The sequence below is a fragment of the Bos mutus genome, chromosome 2, assembly GCF_027580195.1.
Source record: "Bos mutus isolate GX-2022 chromosome 2, NWIPB_WYAK_1.1, whole genome shotgun sequence".
NCBI classification, from domain to species: Eukaryota; Metazoa; Chordata; class Mammalia; order Artiodactyla; family Bovidae; genus Bos; species Bos mutus.
Window position 1 is genome coordinate 129,956,303 of NC_091618.1, and position 13,027 is coordinate 129,969,329.

At 36.8% G+C, this 13,027-nt stretch overlaps 1 pseudogene; it reads left to right on the forward strand.

The window, feature by feature from the left end:
- The first annotated feature begins 1,137 nt into the window (after nucleotides 1–1,137).
- LOC102265556 (protein kish-A pseudogene) lies at nucleotides 1,138–1,337 on the forward strand (annotated as a pseudogene).
- Nucleotides 1,338–13,027: the final 11,690 nt, after the last annotated feature.

Genomic DNA, 13,027 nt, shown 5'->3' on the forward strand with positions numbered 1-13,027 from the left:
ATTCTTCACTTTTTTTAACATGAAAATTTATCCTAGAGATATTTCCAAGTCAGTAGTTGATACAGATATTCCTTAGTCATTCTTGTGGGTGCAGAATTTTTTATATACCATGATTTATTCAGGTAGTCCCATACTGCTGGATGCTGCATTCTAGTCTTTTGCTTTTACAAACAATTCTGCGAAAAATAAACCGTCATTTCAAATTAGCACATATATATAGTTAGGCACACGTGTATAAATTTGTATGTGTATGCATGTTACATACAATATCTGTATCTTCCTATGTTATGTACACACACACACACACACGGGCTTCCCAGGCGGTACAGTGGTAAAGAATCTGCCTGCCAATGCTGGAGACTCAGGAGATGTGGGTTTGATCCCTGGGTTGGGAAGATCCTCTCAAGAAGGAAATGGCTACCCACTTCAGAATCCTTCCCTGGAGAATCCTGTGGACAGAGGAGGCTGGCAAGCAATAGTCCATGGGGTTGCAGAGAGTCAGACATGACAGAGAACACGCAGCAGCAAAATAAATCTGTTACACATATGTATGAGATTCTTAAGATTTAGACAGTTACATCAAGAGTAAATGCATCTGAGATTTTGATTGATAATTCCAGAAATTCTTTCCTAATGGTTATTTCTGCACCTACTAACAATATTTGAGTGTCCATTTCTCCATAACCTCCTCTCCAACAGCATGTTATAACATTTTTGCATTTTGCCAATCTGATGGTTAAGCAGTTATATCTCAGAGTAATATTAATTCGCATTTTTACTAGTGAAGTTAGCACCATTTTAGATGCTATTGATTTAGTGGCTATGCTATTGGTTTTTTTTCTGTGACTTGTCCATTCATAACTTTTGGTTACTTTTCTATAAAGTTAGTCATTTTCTTCTCTATTCCTAAAAGTTTTTAATGTATATTGAGAATGTAAGCATTTGGTTTGTGTTATGAGTTGGAGATATCTTGCCTATTTTGTTATGTTTGTTTTTAACTCTGCTAATGGTGTATTTTTGACATGCAGAAGTATTGATTTCATTTATATTTACTTTTAACTGTTAGCTTTTCCAAAATTTGAGTCACAGTTAAATAGTTATGATAGGCCCTGGGCCCAGAAGGGTGATGCAGCTGGGGCTTTGCCGGCCTCACTATGTCTGCCATTTTCAATTTTCAGAGTCTGTTGGCTGTAATCTTGCTGCTTATATGTACTTATGCTTATATCCGATTCTTGGCACCCAGCCTCCTGGACAGAAATAAAACTGGGTTGTTGGGTATATTTTGGAAGTGTGCCAGAATTGGTGAACGGAAGAGTCCTTATGTTGCAGTGTGCTGATCGTGATGGCCTTCAACATCCTTTTCATACAGTAGCTTGGGAAAATGCCAGAATTCTTCAGTCGCCATCAAATTTAAATATGACAAAAAAGAACTGATCTGCCGAAAATAGTGGAAAGAATGGTTAACCCTTTTATCTCTGAACATTGAATGAGCTACACTTTCAGCTGCTGTTCTCTATTTTTGTTATTGGACCAATGTTCTATATAAATAATTAGGATGTAACATTTAATACTCAGAGTTGAAATGTGTCTGTAACGATCAACCTCAGTAATGTCGCTACAATATTACATTCTGCGCACGTCATTCTGTTGTGCTAGATACCAGTTTTTAGTGAGGTATCTTTAAGGCCCATAGTAGAAAACAAAATTGGTAAATTATTCAAGTTCCTTTCACTGTGATTTAGAAATGATAAATCTTTATAGAATGAGACCTTTAAAAAAAAAAAAAAGAATGAGACCTTTTTCCAGACTAGCTTTTTTATTGGGGAAAAAAAAAGGTTCAATTTGTATTGGTAAGGATTGCATTCATATTTATAAGGATTGCATTCATATTTAATAATGCTGGCTTTCCTCTGGCCATACCATTTTGAGCATTAACCAGAGTACCTATACTTTTAGCAATCTGTAGTTTATTACAGGTGTTTAAACTATTTAAAACAAGCTTATGTAGTTCTTAAGGAAGAAGATAGATGTGACTTAAGAGAAAATGTTAAGACTATTGGGAAAATGCTCCTATTTAACATAAAATAATTCAGAATACCTGACTGGTGTTATTATCTCTGAAACCTCTGGTTAAGTATGGATAAATGTCTTAAGCAAAAATTTGACCAGCTGTCATTCTCCAAATAAGACTACATATTTGGAATAAAAAGAGCTAAGCAGAACAATTACAGAATGATAATCTTGGATGTGTTTTTCATTCTTTTTAGTGTTAGGTCTGTACATTTTTAATTACCCCAAAATACAAACTGTATTTTTGGTTTTTTTAATAAAAATAAATAAGTAGTTATGATAAAATACTTTCCCAAGGTTATAATAAAAACCACCTTTGCTGTTTTCTAATACTTCTAAATTTCATTTTCTTACATTTAAATCTTGATCCATTTGGATCTATTTGTTTAACTTGACATAGCATCAGTATGGAATCTGCCTTATTTTTTCCAACTTGCTATCCAGTTTTCCCAATACTGTTTATTAAAAAGTCTTTCTTTACTGTTTGATTTGATGTGCAGTGTTCACAGTTCACTAAATTCCCATAGGTATTCACGTCTGTCTCTGGACTTTCTACCCTATTTGATTAGTCTGTCTTTTCATGAGCCAATCCTATAATTTAATGATTGACGCATTATAGTATTTTTACACTGGTAGGAGTAGTACCTTTATTGCTCATCATCAGAATTTTCCAGATCATTCTTCTTTGATCATTTATTTTTTCCTGTGCACTTTAAAATTGGTTTATCTAGTTCCAGAAAATAATCCATATTTTTACTGTTTGTTCTTTGATAATTTAAAAATATCACACATTGCTTTATGATATTGTCTTCCCATTAAAGAACACAATACACCTTTACATTAATCTAAGTTAAATTGTCTTCACTGCAATATAATTGACACATAAAATTTAGTTAATAGTTTCAGGTGTACAACATAATAATTTGATATAGTTGCTTGGCCAAAAAGTTCGTTCAGGATTTTCCCATAAGATGGCTTTAGTAGCACTTAGTCTTCAGCTTCATTCAAAACATTTTGTTAGATTGTATTATGACAACTGTCATATTGGCATGCATTTAAAAAAAAATTGGCAAATTTTTTGTAGCTGTTTTATTATTGACAGTGGAAGAAAAGCAAAATTTTTAGCATATTATGCTTTGTTATTTCAAGAAAGGTAAAAACACAACTAAAACACACAAAAAAACGATTTTTGCAGTGTATGGAGAAGGTTCTCTGAGTGACCAAACATGTCAAAAGTGGTTTGTGAAGTTTCATGCTGGAAATTTTTCACTGCATGATGCTCCACAGTCAGGTAGACCAGTTGAAGTTGATAGCGATCAGATTGAGACATTAATCGAGAACAATCAACATTATACCATGTAGGAGATAGCCAACATACTCAACATATCCAAGCCTTGATAATCGTTTGTACCAGCTTGGTTATGTTAATTGCTTCCGTGTTTGGGTTCCACATAAGTTAAGCAAAAAAAACTGAACTGAACATATAAGTAAGATGATTCAATATTTCTTTCTCTCATTATTTTATTTTGTCTTTCTCTCATTATTTCGCTCGGTATAGCACTCTCAAGGCCCAAATGACAGGATTTCCTTCTGTTTATGGCTAAATTATCATAAATATTTATTCGACATCTGCCTTGTCCATTCATCCACCAGCAGTAGACACCTCAATTACTTCCATATCCATATCTTGGCTCTTGTGAATAATGCTGCAGTAAACATGAGCATGTCTTTTCAAGTTAATGTTTTTGTTTCCTTCAGAAAAGCACCCAGAAGTGGAATTGCTAGATCATATGATAGTTCTATTTTCAAGTTTTATTTTTATGTTTATTTTATACTGGAGTATAGTTGATTTACAGTGTGTGTTTCAGGTGTGCAGCAAAGGGATTCCATTATATGTATTCATATATCTATTCTTTCTATTCTTTTTCAGATTTTTTTACCCTTTAGGTTATTACAGAATATTGACTAGAATTCTCTGTGCTATCCAGTAGGTCCTTGTTGATTATTTAATATACAGTAGTTTGTACATGTAAATCCCAAACTCCTAATTTATCCCACCCCCCCCCCTTCAACCTTTCCCCTTTGATACCTATAAATTTTTTTCTAAGATCTATGAGTCTGTTTCTGTTTTGTAAATAAGTTCATTTGTATCATTTTTTAGCATCTACATATAAGTGATATCATATCATACGATATTTGCCTTTCTCTCTGACATATTTCACTTAGTATGATGATCTCTAGGTCCATCCATGTTGCTTCACATGCACTGTTTCATTCTTTTTTATGGCTGAGTAATATTCCACTGTGTATGTGTACCACATCTTCTTATGCATTCTTCTGTCATTGGACATTTAGATTGTTTTCATGTCTTGGCTATTGTAAATAGTGCTGCAGAGAACTTTGGGGTTTATGTATCTTTCGGAATTTTATGGTTTTCTCCAGGTAGAGGCCTAGGAGTGGAATCACTGAACCATATGGTAGTTCTATTTTTAAGTTTTTCGTGAACCTCCATACTGTTTTCCATAACAGCTACACCAGTTTACATTCACACCAACAATGCACAAGGGTTCTTTTTCTCCACATCCTCCCAAGTTAAGTTTCATATTCTTTGTATTAGAAAGATTCTCCTTTGGGTTCTGGGTATTTCTTAAGCCCTGAATATTTCATCTTTTGTTGTTATTGAAAGGGAGTCTACTTAACACATTATTTCGTCATTGTTATTTTAATAGATTAATTTCTGTATAATAATCATTTTATATCAGACTACTTTGAATTCTCTTTAGTTGTCCATTTCATTTGCTGTCTCTTGGACTTTTTCAGGTATATGATAATACCATCTGCAAAATGGAGATAATTTAATTTTTTTCCAATTTTTGTACCTTTAACTTTCTAAAGTTTTTGAGGTATTAGGCAATTAATTATACAGTGTTCATTTGTATCCAATGTAGTTGATTATTGTAGTGATTATTGTAGAAGTTTGATAGTTTGATAATGACAGTTTATCTAGTCTCTGACTTTAGGAGAAATATCTTAGATGTTTCTCCATTAAGAAATATGTTTGCCTTAGGACTGAGATACAATATGTCCAATCATACAAGTGAAGTTTTCATCAACTCTTATTCTGAGTGCTTTTTTTTTTGTAAATCAAGGGTAGATTTATTTTTAGCAAATTTATTTTCTGTGCCTATGTGCATGCATGCTAAGTCGCCGGTCGTGTCCGAGGCTTTGCCACCCCATGGACTGGTGCCTGCAAGGCTCCTCTGTCCATGGACTTCTCCAGGCAAGAATACTGAAGTGGGCTGCCATGCTCTACTCCAGGGTATCTTCCCTTCTATGATTATATATAAATAAAATTTTTCCATGGATTTATTAATATGCTAAAATACGGGACTAAACGTTGTACTATTGAACTATTCAGACGCTCTTATACAGGAGGTGGGGAGGAACCTAATTTGATTATGACAATAATTCTCTTACTGTACTGTTTATTAATATTTTATTGTCTTTTTGAAGTGATATTCATAAATATAACTCATCTTTTTGCATTCTATCAGTTTTAGTATCAATGATTTATGAGATAATTTTTAAGTTTTCATTATTCTGAGAACTGAGACATTTTTCTGAGATCTGAGATAGTTTAAATAATGTTAGAATTACCTATTCTCTAAAGACTTCTCTGTGAAACTAGAAAATAGTACTTTTGGAGGGGTGGAGTAGATATTTGCAATACATATAACCAGCAATTAAGCTAGTTTGCAACCACTTCTGTCAGATTTCCCTCAATTCCGATACACAACTTCAGTATCTTACAGTGTTTAACCTTGATACTCTTAACTGTACTTTAGCTACTACAGCCTAAGTTATAAGTTTCAACAGAAATCGAGCTCAAAAGAATTCCTAAACCTGCTGGGCTAAGTTTTGGTTGAATACTTTTTCCTGGGAATTTATCTATTTCTTTATTTATTTTTCATAGAGTTGTACAAAATAGTTCTATAATCCCTTTTGTTTTTGTGATTATTTCCATTTATTTTGTATCATTTTTTGACTGATATTTTTGGATTGGGAAGTAAATTAAAGTATCCTGTTTGTAGTGTATTTCTGTTTCTCCTTGTATAGTCTATGGGTTTTTACTTCATGAAAGTTAGATATTGCCAAGTCACTTATTTGGTACCTAGGTATTCATTTCTTATATTCCTTTTGAATTCTTACCCTTAGCATTAAAAAAGAAGTCTTTTAAAATTGCTTTCTTATTTCAGTTCTGTATTCACTGATACCAAAATCACTGCCATGCTTTCTTTCTGTTAGTATTTGTTCATCCTTTTATTTTTCTCTTTACTGAATTGCATCCACAACACACAGTAGTGGATGGGACTGGTGATAGAAGCAAGGCCTGATGCTGTAAAAGCAATATTTCGTAGGAACCTGAATGTTAGGTCCATGAATCGAGGCAAATTGGAAGTGGTCAAACAGGAAATGACAAGAGTGAACATTGACATTCTAGGAATCAGCTAACTAAGATGGATTGCAATGGGTGAATTTAATTCAGATGACCATTATATCTACTACTGTGGACAGGAATCCCTTAGAAGAAATGGAGTAGCCATCATAGTCAACAAAAGAGTCCGAAATGCAGTGCTTGGATGCAGTCTCAAAAATGACAGAATGATCTCTGTTCATTTCCAAGGCAAACCATTTAATATCACAGTAATCCAAGTCTATGCCCCTACCAGTAACCCTGAAGAAGCTGAAGTTGAACAGTTCTATGAAAACCTACAAGACCTTCTAGAACTAACACCACAAAAAGATGTCCTTTTCATTATAGGGGACTGGAATGCAAAAGTAGGAAGTCAAGAAACATCTAGAGTAACAGGCAAATTTGGCCTTGGAGTACAGAATGAAGCAGGGCAAAGGCTAACAGAGTTTTGCCAAGAGAACACACTGGTCATAGCAAACACCCTCTTCCAACAACACAAGAGAAGACTCTACACATGGACATCACCAGATGGCTGACACCAAAATCAGATTGATTGTATTCTTTGCAGCCAAAGATGGAGAAGCTCTATACAGTCAGCAAAAACAAGACCAGGAGCTGACTGTGGCTCAGATCATGAACCCCTTATTGCCAAATTCAGACTGAAATTGAAGGTGGAGAAAACCACTAGACCATTAAGGTATGATCTAAATCAAATCCCTTATTACTATACAATGGAAGTGAGAAATAGATTTAAGGGACTAGATCTGATAGACAGAGTGCCTGATGAACTATGGACAGAGGTTTGTGACACTGTACAGAAGACAGGGATAAAGACCATCCCCAAAAAAAAGAAATGCAAAAAAGCAAAATGACTGTCTGAGGAGGCCTTACAAATAGCTGTGAAAAGAAGAGAAGCAAAAAGCAAAGGAGAAAAGGAAAGATATTCCCATTTGAATGCAGACTTCCAAAGAATAGCAAGGAGAAGTAAGAAAGCCTTCCTCAGCAACCAATGCAAAGAAATATAGGAAAACAACAGAATAGGAAAGACTAGAGGTCTCTTCAAGAGAAGTAGAGATACCAAGGGAACATTTCATGCAAAGATGGGCTCGATAAAGGACAGAAATGGTATGGACCTAACAGAAGTAGAAGATATTAAGAAGACATGGCAAGAACACACAAAAGAACTGTACAAAAAAGATCTTCAAGACCCAGATAATCATGATGGTGTGATCATTCACCTAGAGCCAGACATCTTGGAATGGGAAGTCAAATGGGCCTTAAGAAGCATCACTATGAACAAAGCTAGTGGAAGTTATGGAATTCCAATTGGACTATTTCAAGTCCTGAAAGATGATGCTGTGAAAGTGCTGCACTCAATATGTCAGCAAATTTGGAAAACTCAGCAGTGGCCAAAGGACTGGAAAAGGTCAGTTTTCATTCCAATCCCAAAGAAAGGCAATGCCAAAGAATGCTCAAACTACCACACAATTGCACTCATCTCACACCTAGTGAAGTAATGCTTAAAATTCTCCAAGCCAGGCTTCAGCAATACATGAACCATGAAATTCCAGATGTTCAAGCTGGTTTTAGAAAAGGCAGAGGAACCAGAGACCAAATTGCCAACATCTGCTGGATCATTGAAAAAGCAAGAGAGTTCCAGAAGAACATCTATTTCTGCTTTATTGACTATGCCAAAGCCTTTGACTGTGTGGATCACAAGAAACTGTGGAAAATTCTGAAAGAGATGGGAATATCAGACCACCTGACCTGCCTCTTGAGAAACCTATATGCAGGTCAGGAAGCAACAGTTAGAAGTGGACATGGAACAACAGACTGGTTCCAAATAGGAAAAGAAGTACGTCAAGGCTGTATATTGTCACCCTGCTTATTTAACTTCTATGCAGAGTACATCATGAGAAACGCTGGGCTGGAAGAAGCACAAGCTGAAATCAAGATTTCCAGGAGAAATATCAATAACCTCAGATATGCAGATGACACCACCCTTATGGCAGAAAGTGAAGAGGAACTAAAGAGCCTCTTGATGAAAGTGAAAGAGGAGAATGAAAAAGTGGCTTAAAGCTCAACATTCAGAAACTAAGATCATGGCATCTGGTCCCATCACTTCATGACAAACAGATGGGGAAACAGTGGTTGACTTTATTTTTCTGGGCTCCAAAATTACTGCAGATGGTGATTGCAGCCATGAAATTAAAAGACCCTTACTCCTTGGAAGGAAAGTTATGACCAACCTAGATAGCATATTAAAAAGCAGAGATATTACTATGCCAACAAGGGTCCGTCTAGTCAAGGCTATGGTTTTTCCACTGGTAATATATGGATGTGAAAGTTGGACTATAAAGAAAGCTGAGCGCCAAAGAATTGATGCTTTTGAACTGTGGTGTTGGAGAAGACTCTTGGGAGTCCCTTGGACTGCAAGGAGATCCAACCAATCCATCCTAAAGGAGATCAGTCCTGAGTGTTCATTGGTAGGACTGATGTTGAAGCTGAAACTCCAATACTTTGGCCACCTGATGCGAAGTGCTGACTCATTTGAAAAGACTCTGATGCTGGGAAAGATTGAGGGCAGGAGGAGAAGGGGACGACAGAGGATGAGATGGTTGGATAGCATTACCAACTCGATGGACATGGGTTTGGGTGGACTCAGGGAGTTGGTGATGGACAGGGAGACCTGGTGTGCAGCAGTTCATGGGGTCACAAAGAGTCCGACACAACTGAGTGACTGAACTGAATTGCATTACTTCTGGAGTGCCTTTTGTTTACAGCATAGGGCTCAGTTTTGCTTTACAATAGAAGTATGCCTTATAGCTTGCATACAAACCCCAAAAGTCACATTCTCTTATGTTCCACTGGCCAAAGCAAATTTCATGGCTGAGTCCAGATTCAAAGGGTTGGAAAGTTAACTCCATTCTTAGAGAGAAGTTGCAAAATATTGTTACTGTTTGGCCAAAGAATGGGATCTACTCCAGGCAATGAGGTGGACTGCCTGTGTGGGAATTAACTGGGGAGTGGAGAGAAATGCATGCCTGTAGGCTGATCTCCCTCTGAAGAAACTATGCTGGAAAGAGATGTTTTTTGAACCTTATCTAAGAATCTGTGTGGGCTTCCCTTGTAGCTCAGTCAGTAAAGACCCTGCCTGCGGTGCAGGAGAGAAATGGGTTAGATCCATGGGTTGGGAAGATCCTCTGGAGAAGGAAATGGAAACCCAGTTCTGTATCCTTGCCTGGAAAATCTCATGGACAGAGAAGCCTGGTGGGCTGCAGTCAATGGGGTCGCAAAGAGTCAAGTACTACTGAGTGACTAACACTTAAGTATCCATGTGTGGACTGGGTAAAAAAAAAAGGTCTAATGTGACAGTTGTGAGTTCAGTTTTATTTGGAGTTTAGTGAGGACTACAGCCTGGGAGACAGCCTCTCAAATAGTCCTGAGGAACTGCTTTGAAAAGGTAGGGAGCTGAGGAGAGTCAGCATGTGATTTTGGTGAAGGGAGTCTGTGTAGACAAGCACACATCTTGGTAGAAGGTTACTGCAAATCACAAGGCACAGATATCTTAGTTAATGATTTTAGTGCTTTTCTAAGAGATCCAACCAGTCCATTCTGAAGGAAATCAGCCCTGGGATTTCTTTGGAAGGAATGATGCTAAAGCTGAAACTCCAGTACTTTGGCCAGCTCATGCGAAGTGTTGACTCATTGCAAAAGACTCTGATGCTGGGAGGGATTGGGGGCAGGAGGAGAAGGGGACGACAGAGGATGAGATGGCTGGATGGCATCACTGACTTGATGGACATGAGTCTGGGTGAACTCTGGGAGTTGGTGATGGACAGGGAGGCCTGGTGTGTTGCAATTCATGGGGTCACAAAGAGTTGGACACGACTGAGCGACTTGAACTGAACTGAACTGAAACATGAGAAGTTACAAGAAATTGGGATTCATAAAATTTTCTCCCAAAAATAACTATCTGACATTTGTTCCTTGCCCTTTCTTCTCACTGTAAGCAACAGAGCATAGCTTTGGCCTAAGTTAAATAAGAGAAGAGCTGACCATCAGAATGATGTTTCTGGTGGTTGGAAATGGCTGCATGACTGTACAATCTAGCCAAGGGAATTAAAGGAGCCTCTCCACAACAGAAAGGGGAGTTTAACAGAGCACAAAGACTGAAAAAGAGAAAGAAGAAGCAGAGGTGGAAGACACAAGAGTGAAGGGGGCATAACTAATGGAGCAAGGTACTCAAGGAAGTTGAAAGGGTTGGAGTCAATAAAGCCTGGATTTGAAGAGAAGGAAACAAATTTCATCCTTCAGAAACAGAGGAAAGGTGTTAAGAATGGGTTTGAACATAGGTAATTGTACACGGAGGAGTCTGGAAAGCTGATAACCTTAGTTTTTTTAAATGAAGTAAAATGAAGTAGTAGCGAGTGTGTCTGGTGAGAACGAGGACGGCGTGAACAGTGAGGAAGGTTTAGAATGTTCATTGAAATACTAAAGTTGAATTTGACTCAAGATAAAAATAAATTACCTTTTTCTGTACTAGCAGCAAGTTGTAAAAGAGAAAAAAATAACAATGGGTCAGCTGAAAAACTTTATACAAAGACATTAAACAGTATCTGTTTTTAGACAGAAAGATTTAATATCATAAAAACATGAATTCTCCTGAAATTAAGCAAATGTAATACAATTCTGATTTAAATGTGAATAAGATGGGTGGATAAAGTGATCTTAAGGGTTATTGAAATCCTGTAAATAAGACTAGGAAAGAATTACTTGCTTCATATGACTGAAGCATATTATGACCTCCTTTTTGGCTCTGGTTTGAGCTTAGAAAGAGACCAGCCAGAAAACAGATTAAAAGGTCAGAAATAGATCTCAGTACACGCAGATATTTGACATAAAACAAAAATGGTATTTCAGTAGCAAGGGAATAGATGGGTTATTTTTACAATGGTGCTAACTCAACAACCTAGTCATCTGGAAAAAAGTATATCAGATAACTTCCAGATTGAGTAAAGAAAAGAAAGAAGAAAATAATAGATTTTATTTTCTTTTAATTTTTTTTAATTTAAATTTATTTATTTTAATTGGAGGCTAATTACTTTACAATAGTGTATTGGTTCTGCCACATGTCAACATGAATCTGCCATGGGCATACACATGTTCCCCATCCTGAACCCCCCTCCGACCTCCCTCCCCCGTACCATCCCTCCAGGTCATCCCAGTGCACCAGCCCCAAGGATCCTGTATCGAACCTGGACTGGCGATTCATTTCTTATATGATATTATATATGTTTCCATGACATTCCCCCAAATCATCCCACCCTCTCCCTCTCCCACAGAGTCCAAGAGACTGTTCTAGACATCTGTGTCTCTTTTGCTATCTCACATACAGGGTTATCATTACCATCTTTCTAAATTCCATATATATGCGTTAGTATACTGTATTGGTGTCTTTCTGACTTACTTCACTCTGTATAATAGGCTCCAGTTTCATTCACCAAATGGATTAAAGATCTAAACATAAGACCAGAAATTATAAAACTCTTAGAGGAGAATATAGGCAAAACACTCTCTGACATACATCACAGCAGGATCCTCTATGACTCACCTCCCAGAATATTGGAAATAAAAGCAAAAATAAACAAATGGGACCTAATTAAAATTAAACGCTTCTGCGCAACAAAGGAAACTATAAGCAAGGTGAAAAGACAGCCTTCAGAATGGGAGAAAATAATAGCAAATGAAGCAACTGACAAACAACTAATCTCAAAAATATACAAGCAACTCCTACAACTCAATTCCAGAAAAATAAACGACCCAATCAAAACATGGGCCAAAGAATTAAACAGACATTTCTCCAAAGAAGGCATACAGATGGCTAACAAACACTCATATCACTCATTATCAGAGAAATGCAAATCAAAACCACAATGAGGTACCATTTCACACCAGTCAGAATGGCTGCGATCCAAAAGTCTACAAGGAATAAATGCTGGAGAAGGTGTGGAGAAAAGGGAACCCTCTTACACTGTTGGTGGGAATGCAAACTAGTACAGCCATTATGGAGAACAGTGTAGAGGTTCCTTAAAAAAACTGGAAATAGAACTGCATTATGGCCCAGCAATCCCACTGCTGGGCATACACACCAAGGAAACCAGAATTGAAAGAGACATGTGTACCCCAATGTTCATCACAGCACTGTTTATAATAGCCAGGACATGGAAGCAACCTAGATGTCCATCAGCAGATGAATGGATAAGAAATCTGTGGTACATATACACAATGGAGTATTACTCAGCCATTAGAAAGAATACATTTGAATCAATTCTAATGAGGTGGATGAAACTGGAGCCTATTATAGAGTGAAATAATAGATTTTATATACATGCAAGTATCACTTAGGTTATAGATCAACTAGGAAGCTGTAAAGGAAAAGATACTCATTTTAAAATTTAATCTATTTACAAAAGATTAAAT